Raw genomic sequence first — 12332 nt, forward strand, 5'->3', positions numbered from 1 at the left:
GGAATGGAAAGTGATACATGAGACTGTGAATGACAGCCAGCTCCTCTCTTTCCACCTCAGCTCCAGTCTGGTGTGGGTGTTACATATCCGTATTCTAGCTTGCCTGCATTGATATTTTGGCATTATCATGTATCTACTGTTAAAAAGAAAAAGGCTTTGGTGTTTTAAGAATTGCAATTGAAGGGAATGAAGAGCTTGTGGGAAGGAAAAATGGAAAACTGACACATCAGAAGATGCTCCAGGTTGCAGCATGCAGGGCACTACACAGCAGAGCCCTTCAGGGATTCTCCATCACTGCCTCCTGATGGTCTTCATTTGCCGTCCAAGGCACTGAGCTGTATTAATAGCAAACACCATAATCCTCCACTGCCTCTTGCAGTCTTGCATCTTCACATTAACATGTCACCACTCCACAAGCTGAAATGTCCAACTCTAAACAAACGTGATTGCTTGTCGTTAGCTTGCAAGAGTATTCCCTTAAGATCTCTTTGTGTTTGGCTCATATTTACCCTTTGCTTCTCAAGACTTCTTTCCCCCCACATCAGGTGGTTCCAACAAGCATCTATACTGAAACACGAACACGGTCCTCGGGTCCAAAGCCACTGAGAAACTTTATGTGTAAACTAGTGAGTTTAATGGACCGTAAATATTACAGAAATTCACATGGATTAAAGATAAGCTGCTGTGAGTCCTCACACTCCTGTGAATTCTTGTCTTCTGGAGAGCGAGAGTGAAACATCTTAATACCACACATTGACTGCACAGTTAAAATAACAGCGCTGGGATATGCAAGAGAACATTCCTTCAGTGTAATTAATCCAACTACATCACATTTTCTCATGTCTTCCGTGTTAAAACGTGCATTTGAAAATACCACATCAGCTGGCACAGAAGCTTTCAGGACGTGTCCTGCTTATTTCTAACATTCTGGCTCCCTTATTACATGGATAAACTTGTTCTCCCTTCACTTGGGTTCAGCCCCGGTATACAGAAATCACACAACGTTTAAAAGAAATGAAAGACAGCAAAAGCCTTCCAAAAACTGCCATGTTGGAATTCGTATCTCCACTCACAGCTGCCTGCACTACAGCTCTCCAAACTAATATGATCATAATATGATCACTGATGTTGCTATTTACTCAAAACAGGCTGTCAAATACTTCCAAAGGGCAATCTACCCTCCCTGTATGAAACACTGCTCAGCACCAGTCCTGGCATAGCAGGGCTAACGCTGGAAGTAGCTCAACAATCTCCATTCTTTGAGAAGTATCTCATAATCACGCGCTAGCTTCATTTAGATAGCCAAGACCTGGCTATTCGGTGCCCTTTTCAGCTGCAGAGATGTCCCCTTTGGAGACAGCAACAAAGCTTCCACTGCTCCCAATAGGGCAAGACTAAGCCCTTGACTACTGACAATATTTTTAAACCAGCAAAACAAACCAGATAGCCTGATGGGAGGTCTGCCTTTCATCCTGTCTGTCCATCAATCTCACAAGATGAGCTAGCTCAAGAGCCTATTTCCTCTGCACTTGACCGGGCACTTGTGATAGGGTCATATATCAGCTGAGTGAACAACCAAAACGTTTGGGAGTCCCAGGATTTGGCTGTACTGGTAGTAGCACAAGTAGTTATTTATGAGCTCTAGGCAGTGGAAGACACAGAAAAGAGGTAACATAACTGTTGGCAGAGACTGGTGAGCAAAATTAGGTAAACTCCAAGACAGGTGACAGGCAACAAGGGACTGATGGACACAGCATGGACCGCAGGCATTGGCACAAGCACAGTACACACACGGTACAAACCCATTAAGGCAGACACTGTTATAAAAAAAATAGTTACTAGCAGACACAGCACTCTTTATTTAGAGTGGTGAGGCACTGGAACAAGTTGTATGGAGAAGCTGTGGATGCTCCATCCTTGGTGGTATTCAAAGCCAGGTTGGCTGGGGCCCTGGGCAGCCTGATCTGCCAGTTGGCAACCCTGTCCATGGCAGCAAGATTGGAAATAGGTGATCCTTAATGTCCCATTCAACATAAGCCATTCTAAGATTCTGTTTCTCTTTGTAATTCATTTAAAAAACAAGAGATTCCCAACAAAGTGAGTGATCTAAACATCAAACTGTTACGTTGTCAGTCTCAAATTCCAGAACTCTGCACCAGCAAATCCAGATAGTCATTGAGAAGAAGGATCTTCCACTTAAAACTTCTTTCAGCTTTGGGTGGGCTTGTATTGTTTGTTAACTTTGGGCACTGTTTTCAAATCCTACTTCAGAAGATTTTTGAAGAAAAATCTCATACGTTGATAAAACCACAAAACTGAAGGCCAGCAACTGCAGAAGCAATGACTGCGTGAAAACTTCTGAGCAGGTCACAAGTTCTCCAGTGATGAATGGAGGCCTTGTGTAGAATGAGGAGGAATGGCCATGGATCAGATTCTGTGTGACTTATTCCTCCAGTAAATCTATATTTGACTCTATCTTCTCTCTTGCTTCAGGGATTACCAATATAACGTGATGGCTCACACTGCCCACAGTTTACGTAGACCAGATACCCTACAGCTTTGTACTTGTAAAAGAGCATTGGTACAAAGTACCCAAAGGATTCACACACCATCTGTATTACCTGCACGAATTAAAACAATGATGCCCTAAGAACTGTGAACAGGACACTGAGGTTATATCCAGCATAGGATGACAAGTCAAGCACAAGTCAGTCTGCTCCTTCCAATATCCACAATACATCCATAAATTATTTCATAACAGACATGCATTTTCACACAGTCAATAAATTTACAACCAGAATTGCAGAGCAAATACCTCCCTTTTACTAATCATCCAGAAGAAAAGGCAATCTATCTCCTGCTTGCCATCACAAGAAATAATGTCTCCAAGATCAGAAACCATGGCATACCTACATTACATGGTGCTCCACGGGACAATTAGAGCAGAACTCCAACGGCCTGCCATCTTACCAGGCAAATCAGTGTACACTGTAGGACAATGCTCTTCCCAGAACATTTACAATTTTCAGACAACAGCAGCACAGAGCAGGGCCTACCACAGCAGCATCTCATTCTCCCAGCTCTGTATCACTCCCACCATGTATCTCAGAGGTGGCAAGACCAAAGTCACTACCTTACAGGTTGAGCTTCTGAGCTGATCCCGCTTTAATTCAATTCTGCACCTCCCAGGACCACAGCTGTTGGTTCGTTGCCTCAGACCACAGAGCTCTTCATAGCAGTTCAAGAGATCTCCTGGTCACAGATATTAGCAATCTGTATGGAAGAAGCCACATCCCTTATTAGTCTGTTCTAAACATCACTAAGAAATACCAAAAGAAATTATACGTTCTTGTTCCTTTCTCACCCCTTCACTTTCCTGGAAGCCAAGCCTGCAATCAATAGCAGCCTAGTAGGATGTCTCTATAGGGCGCTGTCTGTGGTTATAGGATTATACACCCTTCGTTCCCAATGCAGCATGGGAAGCATACTTGAACCCAGTGCCTTTGGCAAGCCTCGAATACGGCACCTAGCCAGCATGGTCAGATGCGACCATCAGTCAAGGCAATGCTGGATTTCCAAGTGCCACTTGGGTCAAGACTTTGTGTCTCAAGGCGCAAATATTTGTGGGGATCCATAGTTTGTTTAAGGAAGGGACAAGGCGTACATCCAAGTTTTATAGGACACACCAGTAGACTGGTTCTCAGGGGTCACAAGTCCTTAGGAAAGCTCATAATTCCTTGGGAGAGAAATAGTGGATTCTGGCATCTGTTAATTGGGCAACCAAGTCTGGGCTTGGTCTTCATAGTAGAATAACATAGACCAGGCAACTGAGAGGCCTAAAGGAGACAGTTCCTTCTGCAACGGTTTCACCTCTATAAGCAAAGCAGACACTTCCCTTGGCAGCTTTGACTTCCAGTACAGCCACACGCTGATCCCCATTCCCATAAGCAGCAACAAGGCCTTATTCCTACAGGCAGGCTTACCACAGCAACGCAAGGCCCGCAAACAGCACCCCAAAACCTTCTGCTTCCAATCTACCCCTGCAAAATGAGAACCTTCTTTCCTCCACCAGAAAGCAAAGCCTCCTCCTCCACATAGCTGGCTGTGAGAGCTGGCCAGTCTGTGACTGAAATCCATCCCAGCAGCACAACACAAGACCGAGCTGCTCAGTCTGGGGTTCCCTTTTCATTCACTTCTGCCTGAGCACACTATCTTTCTTCCTTTGCACTGTGTGCCGTGTATTACTTTAAACTCCTAACATGCATAACATTAAAACCTCATGTTCAACTCTTAGATGAAGGGCTAACTCCAGCAGTTAGCAATGGAAGTATTTTTCATCATGTCTATGATTTGCATACTGCAAACCTACAAGATCCAAAAGGTTTTTCTTTAATGTCCTACTGGATTAGAATTCTACAGTCTAGTTAATGGGGGGTGAACATAGAGCAGAAACCAGAGCAGGCAGCACTTCCCAGCAGTGCTCTAGTGGGTTTCCTAAAGCCCCTTCCTCCACCTACTTTGACCCATGACCATCCCAAGAATCCTTCCTTTGACATTCATCTCACTGGCACTGAGCAGCACATGCATCACTTGGTTGATCAGACACTGTAGCCTGAGCATTAAGCAACATTAATAAAACCAGTCACTACACAAGTGTCTAAAGACAGTAGCTCTTCATGTAAACTATGGACACTGCTTCTTTGGACCTAGACATTACGTTACGGAGCTTCGCTTTACTTCCAGTTCTAGTTTACGTAAGTTTTATTGGGTGGAGGGAGGGAAGGGAGACCTCTCCTACAGACAGACTGATAACTTAAAACCATCTGTGACTCTGTGACGGAGCAAACCCCTCCAAGAGGCTGACCTTCTTCCATTTCACAGCTTGTTTTCAACCCGCCCACCCAAAAGTCCTGTTAACCCCTGAGTGCCAGCAGTGAATCTACTGCATCCTGCTGAAAACCTGCAACACAGCAGCTCTCACTGCCTGCAATGCAAACAGGATGTATTTTCCATGGAAGCAGGCTTGTTCCCCTAACACAGCGCAACAAAAAAGCATCAAAGAGGCAATAGCTGCAGGACAGATATTCCAGGACTGAATTTTAAAGGATATTAGAAAAACAATTCTTCCAATTTTCTGTTTTTCCTTTAATTCCTGTCCTCTCCAGCATATCAGTATGAAATCTACCAATTCTGAGTGGCAATGGCTGAAATAACTCTTCCTATTGCCACCCACTGCACAGATCAGGCAGAGCAAGAAGTGAAGAAACCAAGACCTGGTGGGTCCAAAAAGCTGGCTATGTTGTCCCATACACCAATGTTCAGACAGGGTTGAAAGCCAGTCTCACGCTACAGCCAGGCCACAGCGCTCCTCTGCAGCACAGGTAGTTGGTCCCTCTACTGAAAGTCAGGGAGGTGACAGGGAGGCCTTGGGACAGAAATATTTACAGATAAGCAACAAGTCAAGGTATGCAACATTCAGAAGTCAGGTTCAAATTCTACTTTGACATAACAGCAGTAAGAAAAAGTTATATTCATTTAAAGAAGGGCAAAGAAAATGGAATAAAGGTCTAAACTCAGTGAAGGCAACTCATTACCTGCAGCCCTATACAACATTCAGTCAAGCGATTCTGACAGTACTGCTCCTGCTGGTCACATACAAGTCTAGGACATCCTTTCTGTCAGATGAGGCCAGCACCCAGGTGGATCAGGAAACAGCATTTATTTCTTTTTTTATAATGCTGCATCAGGTGCATGAGTGCTTTCTGGACTCATAATATTTGCTCTCAAATAAACCAAGTATTGAAAGGCTCAGTGGGAGTTGTCCACATCCAGATGCTGCAAGGGACTCAACTTATATGGCTTTTTCCCAGCCACTCTTCAAACTAGAACATTAAATTTGTTCACCCAACCGAGCAATGGCAACAGGTTAAAAAAAAAGCTCAGTCTTCACACTACAAACTATTTAATATACCGCACCCTCACCTGCAAGGAAGTCTGCTAATGAAACAGATGATACAGAAAATCTCTGCGAAACTCCGCAAGGCTGCAGCACATGCAGGCTTCTCACTTTCTTTGCAGGATGCACAAGCATACATTTCAACACGTATACATAACGTTTCAACATAACATACATCTCAGCATTGTCCCCATATTGCTCTGCCTGATCTTTGCCTGCAGAAGTTAATGCTGAGCACCCACAGAAGTGACAGGGATTCCCACTGCAGCCCTATTCCTTCTGAAGACTGTCCCCCTGTCAAATCCTCTCCTTATCCAGAAGGAAAAGATCAGAACAAAATAAGTCTAATCCAGAGCTAAAAAAAATCATGTCAGCATTCAACAGAGAAGTAATCCACACAGAATTAACCATGATGGAAGGACAGACTGTTTCTCTCCCCTTCAACCTCTGCTTACCCCAGGAACTGCAGTGTTACAAAGGGCTCACAGCTCCCCTTCATGCGGGCACAAACCAAATGGGGTCTGCCGTAACCCTATTATTCCCCCCTCCTGAAGGCATTCTCAAGAAGCTCCAACAAGCCTTTAGCTCACAGCAAATCCAGCTATGTGCATGAAACAGGTACACAGCCCTCACCTGCACACGTCTTCCAAAAGGTCCCCTTCTTCTCAGTGCGCTGCTGAAGCTGCAGCTCCTGTGTCCCCCCTGCAGTCAACTGTGGGATCAGCACTGGGTCCCTGGGATCCTCCTCAGCTGCTCGCCGTCTGGCCTTCTGCCTCTCTCCCTCTCACACTTGATCTCTCCCCCCTCTGGTAGGTGCAGGCTGTCACAGGGCTGTTATCTTGCCAGACATCCAGATCATTTTTTTTTTTTAATGGGAACCCGAGGCACCTGCCTCCTATTCGTAGTTATTTCAGTCCAGATCAATGGTGCTGCACGAATCTGGCATTCATAAACATAATTCTGCAATATTTCACAAGTCAGCTGAAGCTCTGCTTTTTCTGCTGGTTGCAATTCCACCTCACAGCAATCCATTAAAAGCTTTCATACAACTGAACAGCCCCGAATGTTCTGAATGAAACTGCAGCTTCGTTGCTTTGAAACCAGCCTCAAGATCAATTAAGGTTACTAACTGATCAGATAAATTGAGATTTAGTTAAAGAGAGTGGCCAAGCACATTTAAAGTCTCTTTGAAGACTTTGAAAGGAGGTGGTGGAGGTGGTGGAGACACCAACCCTGGAGGTGTTTAAGGAGCATTTAGATGTTGTGTTGAGGGACATGGCCTAGTGAGAGCTATTGGTGATGGGTGGATGGTTGGACTGGATGATCTTGAGGCTCTTTTCCAACCTTGGTGATTCTATGAAAGAATTCTTTAAAGTTGGTAATATGAATAAAAGAGAAGGACTGAGTGCACTCCCAGCTCACCTGCTCATGTGAATTTAGGAGCTTGCAGGTGAAAAGCATGAGCCTGAGCCCCTGTGGGGTGGCTGAGAGCAGCCTCCATTACCCCTGCTGGGTGGCTGTTACCCACACATCTGTGTATATCCCTTCACAGCAGTAGCTGGCTAGGAGATGTTTACTGAGGATTAGGAATCATTAGGCCAGGCTGGAGTTATCATTCCTTAACTCTTTTACTTTGCAGAAATTAGTTCTCTGAGGTTGGATTCTCAGTTCCCTGGCATCACAGCAGCCAGCTGAGATGAGGATCTCCTACCATTCCCTCAATTGCTTCCTGTCTGTGTGAGCAAGCGATGGCCCACAATCTGCTGAGAACAGACAGTAACAGATTTAAGACATTAAAGTAGTAAGTAACACATCCCAAATAATCACACCGATACACCTTTATGTGTATCAGGAGGCAGCAAAATGCAGGAGGTTCTGCTGCAGAAGAGCTTCTGCTTCAAAAAGAAGATAAATACAGGAGATGCTAAAATCAGCCTGATAAACTTGAAAATATGTCTCACTTAACAGACCTCAGAAACTTAATGGGCAGCCTTATGTAACATGCTTTACTTAGCAATCCTGACACATCCCTTTCCCATAAGCTGCTTCAGTGATTTGTAAGCCTGGGCATTCCCTTCCCTTTGACAGCCCTCATAAAGATTATTTCCTATCGCATATGTGAGAGAAGACTGAACTGGAAATCCACCAAACGCTGTCTGAGCTGACCTGGGATGTCAGGTTCCAACAGTATTTCATCCTAGATTAGCAAGTGGTAATTGGCTGCATGAAAATTGCATTTGTCAGGAATGAGAATTCTTTGCCAAAATAAGCTATTCAGGTTTATTTACGATGTGGACAGATTTTATTGCTCACCCACAGAGTATTACCTTAAAGCACAGCCAGCTCTGGCCCTCTGCACTCTTATGTTTGCTACTCAGTCATTTAATTGCCTGTTAGGAGCTGAACTGAGAGCATAAAGTAATAAAAACGAGAGTAAAACACAAATGTACAACTTGTGCATGAAGTCTGGGAACCTGGATCCCTTGTTGTCCTGTGCTCTTCTCAAGCTTTACACTCAAGAAAAATGGAGCCAAGGAAGCAAATGTGATCATAAAAGATAGTCATACAACTATTGCACGTCCCTCTTCCACCACTGGCACACACTGGATCAATTATTGCATCTTAAGAAGCAACAGGAAAATGTGAGCACGTGCCAAGCACTCAGCCACATACAATAAACTGACCAAAACCTAACCAGCAGGGAGAACCAAACTGGGTTTCTAATTCACCTCTTCCAGACTCCTTCAAATGGAATTACTATCCGCTTGTGGCTAAGGAGATCAGCAGAGCTCACCTGGCCCAGCACCACCAATAGATAGACATATGCCCTTCCAAGTTCTGATTGCTCTCTGGGTAACCTGAGCTCCCATGTGCGGGCACAAAACAGGACAGATGACACTAAGCAAGACAGTAAGCACCCAGTCTACAAATGTTTTCTTGGGTCCAGGCCCAAAGCAGTTTTGATACCACCTCATAACACTGCCTTGGCTCACAGCTGGGAGTTCTTATTGGCCTTGTGAGGGACCGTGCTGCATCATGAATGACAAAAGCTGAGCTTTTAACCCCCAAACACCACGTGGCAACCAGTTTCCTCATTTCTTCTCCCATATGACTGTGACCTGATGTGTGACAGACTGACACAGGCAGAGCATCTGAATAGGAACTATGTTACTATACCTTGCAACCCAATTTACAGCTTGGTCCTCTGACAGCCTCCATGAGCTACTTTTTATGTATTGCCTCTGGTGTCACACGTTCTCTGCATTTTCTGCTTCAAAGCACAACTGTGCCTGCAGTCGGATAGACAGGCAGACTCCTGCCCAACTGAAGGGTGGAGGGACATAGTGAGCAGGTCACTTTTCATGGCAGACGGATGGATAGATGCATCACTGACATGGGCTGCATAATGTCAGGGGTGCTATATACCAAGGCAAGGCTAGGAGGAGGGAGGAAAGGAGGAGTGGGTGACAGGGGCAGATCCTGTGTCAGAATGGGTGACTGATGAGGGAGGGCTGTCTTCTGGGAAGGCTGGCTGGGCAGACAATACCAGTGCCAGAAGCTGAGCAGGAGGAAACAAGACCCAGACGAAGGCCCTGAGTAATCCTGCATTTAGAGGGAGCTGGTCTGTTGCCCTGGGGCAATCTGAATGGCAAGCAAATTGTATGCAGTTTGGGCTTTACCAAGCCAATGTGTCCTTGTCAATCTCTTTGACTGACAGATTTCAGGGTCACACATGGTTCAGAGCTTTCTATGCTCATGACAGTAAACAGGCCATCCTCACAGCCATTCATGTGCTTTCTATTTCATTCAGCTTATTTTTCAGGCATGTCCTATTTTGGGCTCACCATTTACTTACCTCCTTTTACCCAGTAAGCGGTATGCCTGCTCTGAAGAGGTTTTAAACAGGACAAAGATACTATTCCTCCCAGAATGACCATACAGGGGCAGAGCTGCCTATGGTGGAAGAGGGAAAAGCTTACATGCTTATAATCTGAGAGGGTTGGCCTTTATTCCTCAGTGCCATTAGAATTTTGGACTGTCCCTTGGTCCCCAGGGCGAGCTGGGTCACACTGACAATTTCTTATTCAGTACAGGGAGAAGGAATGAATAAGTACATCCTGGCCATCTCTATCACTCATTTCAAGACAATATTCAGGAAACTGGGTCCCACTGCAGTGCAGCAGGAGAGCAGGAGGCTGGGGAGGTTGCTGATGCAGGATGGACAATCCAGCACAAAAACAAGATGCCTATCAGCCCAGGAGGACACAGAGAGAATTCTAAAAAGCACAGAGCAATCAAATCAGTAATTGCTGCTGCTCACCTTCAGGACCATGAAGACAACATTTCTGAGCTTTGTTTTTATTGAGAGTACACACTCAGTTTTAAAGTACTTTTAGCTCTTTTGTCCTGCACATCTACCCTACAGTTTCGGCTTTCTCTTCCCAAAGTGCTCACCTAGCTATTTACCACTGGCTTCCTCTGGGGTCATCTCACCATGCAGGCACATTTGTTTTCCCTGTCTTCTTTCTTTACTCACCCTGATCTACAGTTTGTATCTCCTTCATAGTTTATGAACTTACATTTCATTGATAAGAACATTAAGATCTGCTGCCCATCTTCTCTGGAAGGGTTTTGGCCTCCTTTCTGACTCTCTAGGTATGTCTACAAAAATAGAACATACACATTGCTGACTTATGACTATATCCTTGAGAAATAAACTTCCTTAAACATCAAGCCACAGGCGTCTGAAGTAGAGGCCAAGATACACTGGCTTTGCTACATGCCACAAAGGTCAAAAGACCCAAATTGCTGGATCAGACAGGAGGACCGAATGACAGAAGCCAAGGACACATAAATTTAATGACTGTCAGCTTAACTATGTCAGCTGATTTCTAAGCTCAACCAGAGGGTAAAAGGAGAGGGATGGTCCCAGTTTGCCTTTATAAGTCTCGAAGCATTGAGGACTCTTTCAGACATCAGTATTTCTCGCAGTTTCTTAAAAGTTTCACAGATCCCAGGAATCCAGCCATGCTGACCTGGTCAGAAGGTGGCAGGAAAGCTGTGAGAGCTTCCAAAGCAGCCAAGTCCTGCAGAGTTCTCTGCTATAGATAGGAATAAGGATTTACTATTTCCTACACTGCATGATTCCAACCATTGTTCCCTAGAGACAAGGTTACAGCACTCATACAAGACTCAGATATGAAGTGAACCCCTGGTTAACCTGAAAGTCACCTAACCAGGCAGCTGGGCCACTGATGATCACTGCATTACTGAGCAATCAGTGAACGGAGCCACAACAAAGCTTCCTTGAACCCCATATTGGAGCAGCTGTGCTTTATCCACTGAGTATGCTCTCCCCCTAAGATGGACATTCGCCCCCCTCTGATGATCTGCCCCAAACTTGTAACAGCTTCCTAGACCTGAACTCCTGAGCTAACGTGATCACTGTCTGCTTCAAGTGGCACCTCCAAGAAGCATCTGGCTCTATAATCTCTACAACCATCCTGCATTCTGCTGTCCACTCCTGATTCAGCCCAGGATGCAGTTAGCTTCATGATGAGCACATCACGGATTGTTTATATTCAACGTTGTATCCTCTAAGATTTCCGTGTGTCCATTCCTACAAGGTCCCAGATCCTTTTCCTGTTTGTTCACTGTAAGCAGCATGTTGTCTCTACAAACATTCAACTACATGAATCGAGTGAGCCCTGAGGAATGGCAAGGCGAGGGCTGGACAGAAGAGCTACTCACAGAGTGGACTCTGCTTTAGGTCTTTCTTCTTGTAAACATGAGGATTTTGCATTGCAGAACAGGTCAGAATTCAAGTTCGGGAAGACAAATGGCCAGGAGACAGTGAACTTGGAAACTGTTGGCTGCAGTAAATGCCAGCTGGGAGTGACTTGCTAAGCAGTTAGAGTGATTTCTTATTCCTATTCCAGCACATTCTCCTTCAGTAGCCAAACTATACTGAACTGTATATGCACTGACATATCTGACCAGCAGCAGAACAATTTAAAAAGCTTTAAGTAACACAAAGCACTAATTTGAATTAACAAGACAGCAGCATAAAGAAACCAAGTGTCACTAGTACCACTGCCATCAAAGCCCTTCAAACAGGAGGTGCCATCTCTTCCCTTCTGGAAATACCTTCACATCTCTTAGGTAAAAATCAAAGATTACTGTTTCATTTACACAGAAATGTCAGTTCTATGTCTCTCCTCTATTCTGCAAGTGATGAGTCAGCCATCATTCAACACAAACATATGTGCACGCATTTGTATACATGAGCATGTAAGAGCATTTTATTAAGGTCTGCTGAGTGCCTAAGAAGCACAGCAGTTGTCTTAAGACTCATGACTCCTCTGACTTGTGATCA

At 44.8% G+C, this 12332-nt stretch overlaps 1 protein-coding gene across 1 annotated transcript in view; it reads right to left on the reverse strand.

Annotated features, from left to right (window-relative positions):
• Nucleotides 1-6649, reverse strand: part of IGFN1 (immunoglobulin like and fibronectin type III domain containing 1) — a 28750-nt gene extending 22101 nt beyond the window's left edge. Inside the window, exons 1-2 of the mRNA XM_072356063.1 lie at nt 6590-6649; nt 3134-3273 (exon numbers count right to left, since the gene is read on the reverse strand). The gene's annotated coding sequence lies outside the window, so the exon portion shown is untranslated. The remainder of the gene's footprint in view (nt 1-3133; nt 3274-6589) is intronic.
• Nucleotides 6650-12332: the final 5683 nt, after the last annotated feature.

The sequence above is a fragment of the Excalfactoria chinensis genome, chromosome 23, assembly GCF_039878825.1.
Source record: "Excalfactoria chinensis isolate bCotChi1 chromosome 23, bCotChi1.hap2, whole genome shotgun sequence".
Classification (NCBI taxonomy): domain Eukaryota; kingdom Metazoa; phylum Chordata; class Aves; order Galliformes; family Phasianidae; genus Excalfactoria; species Excalfactoria chinensis.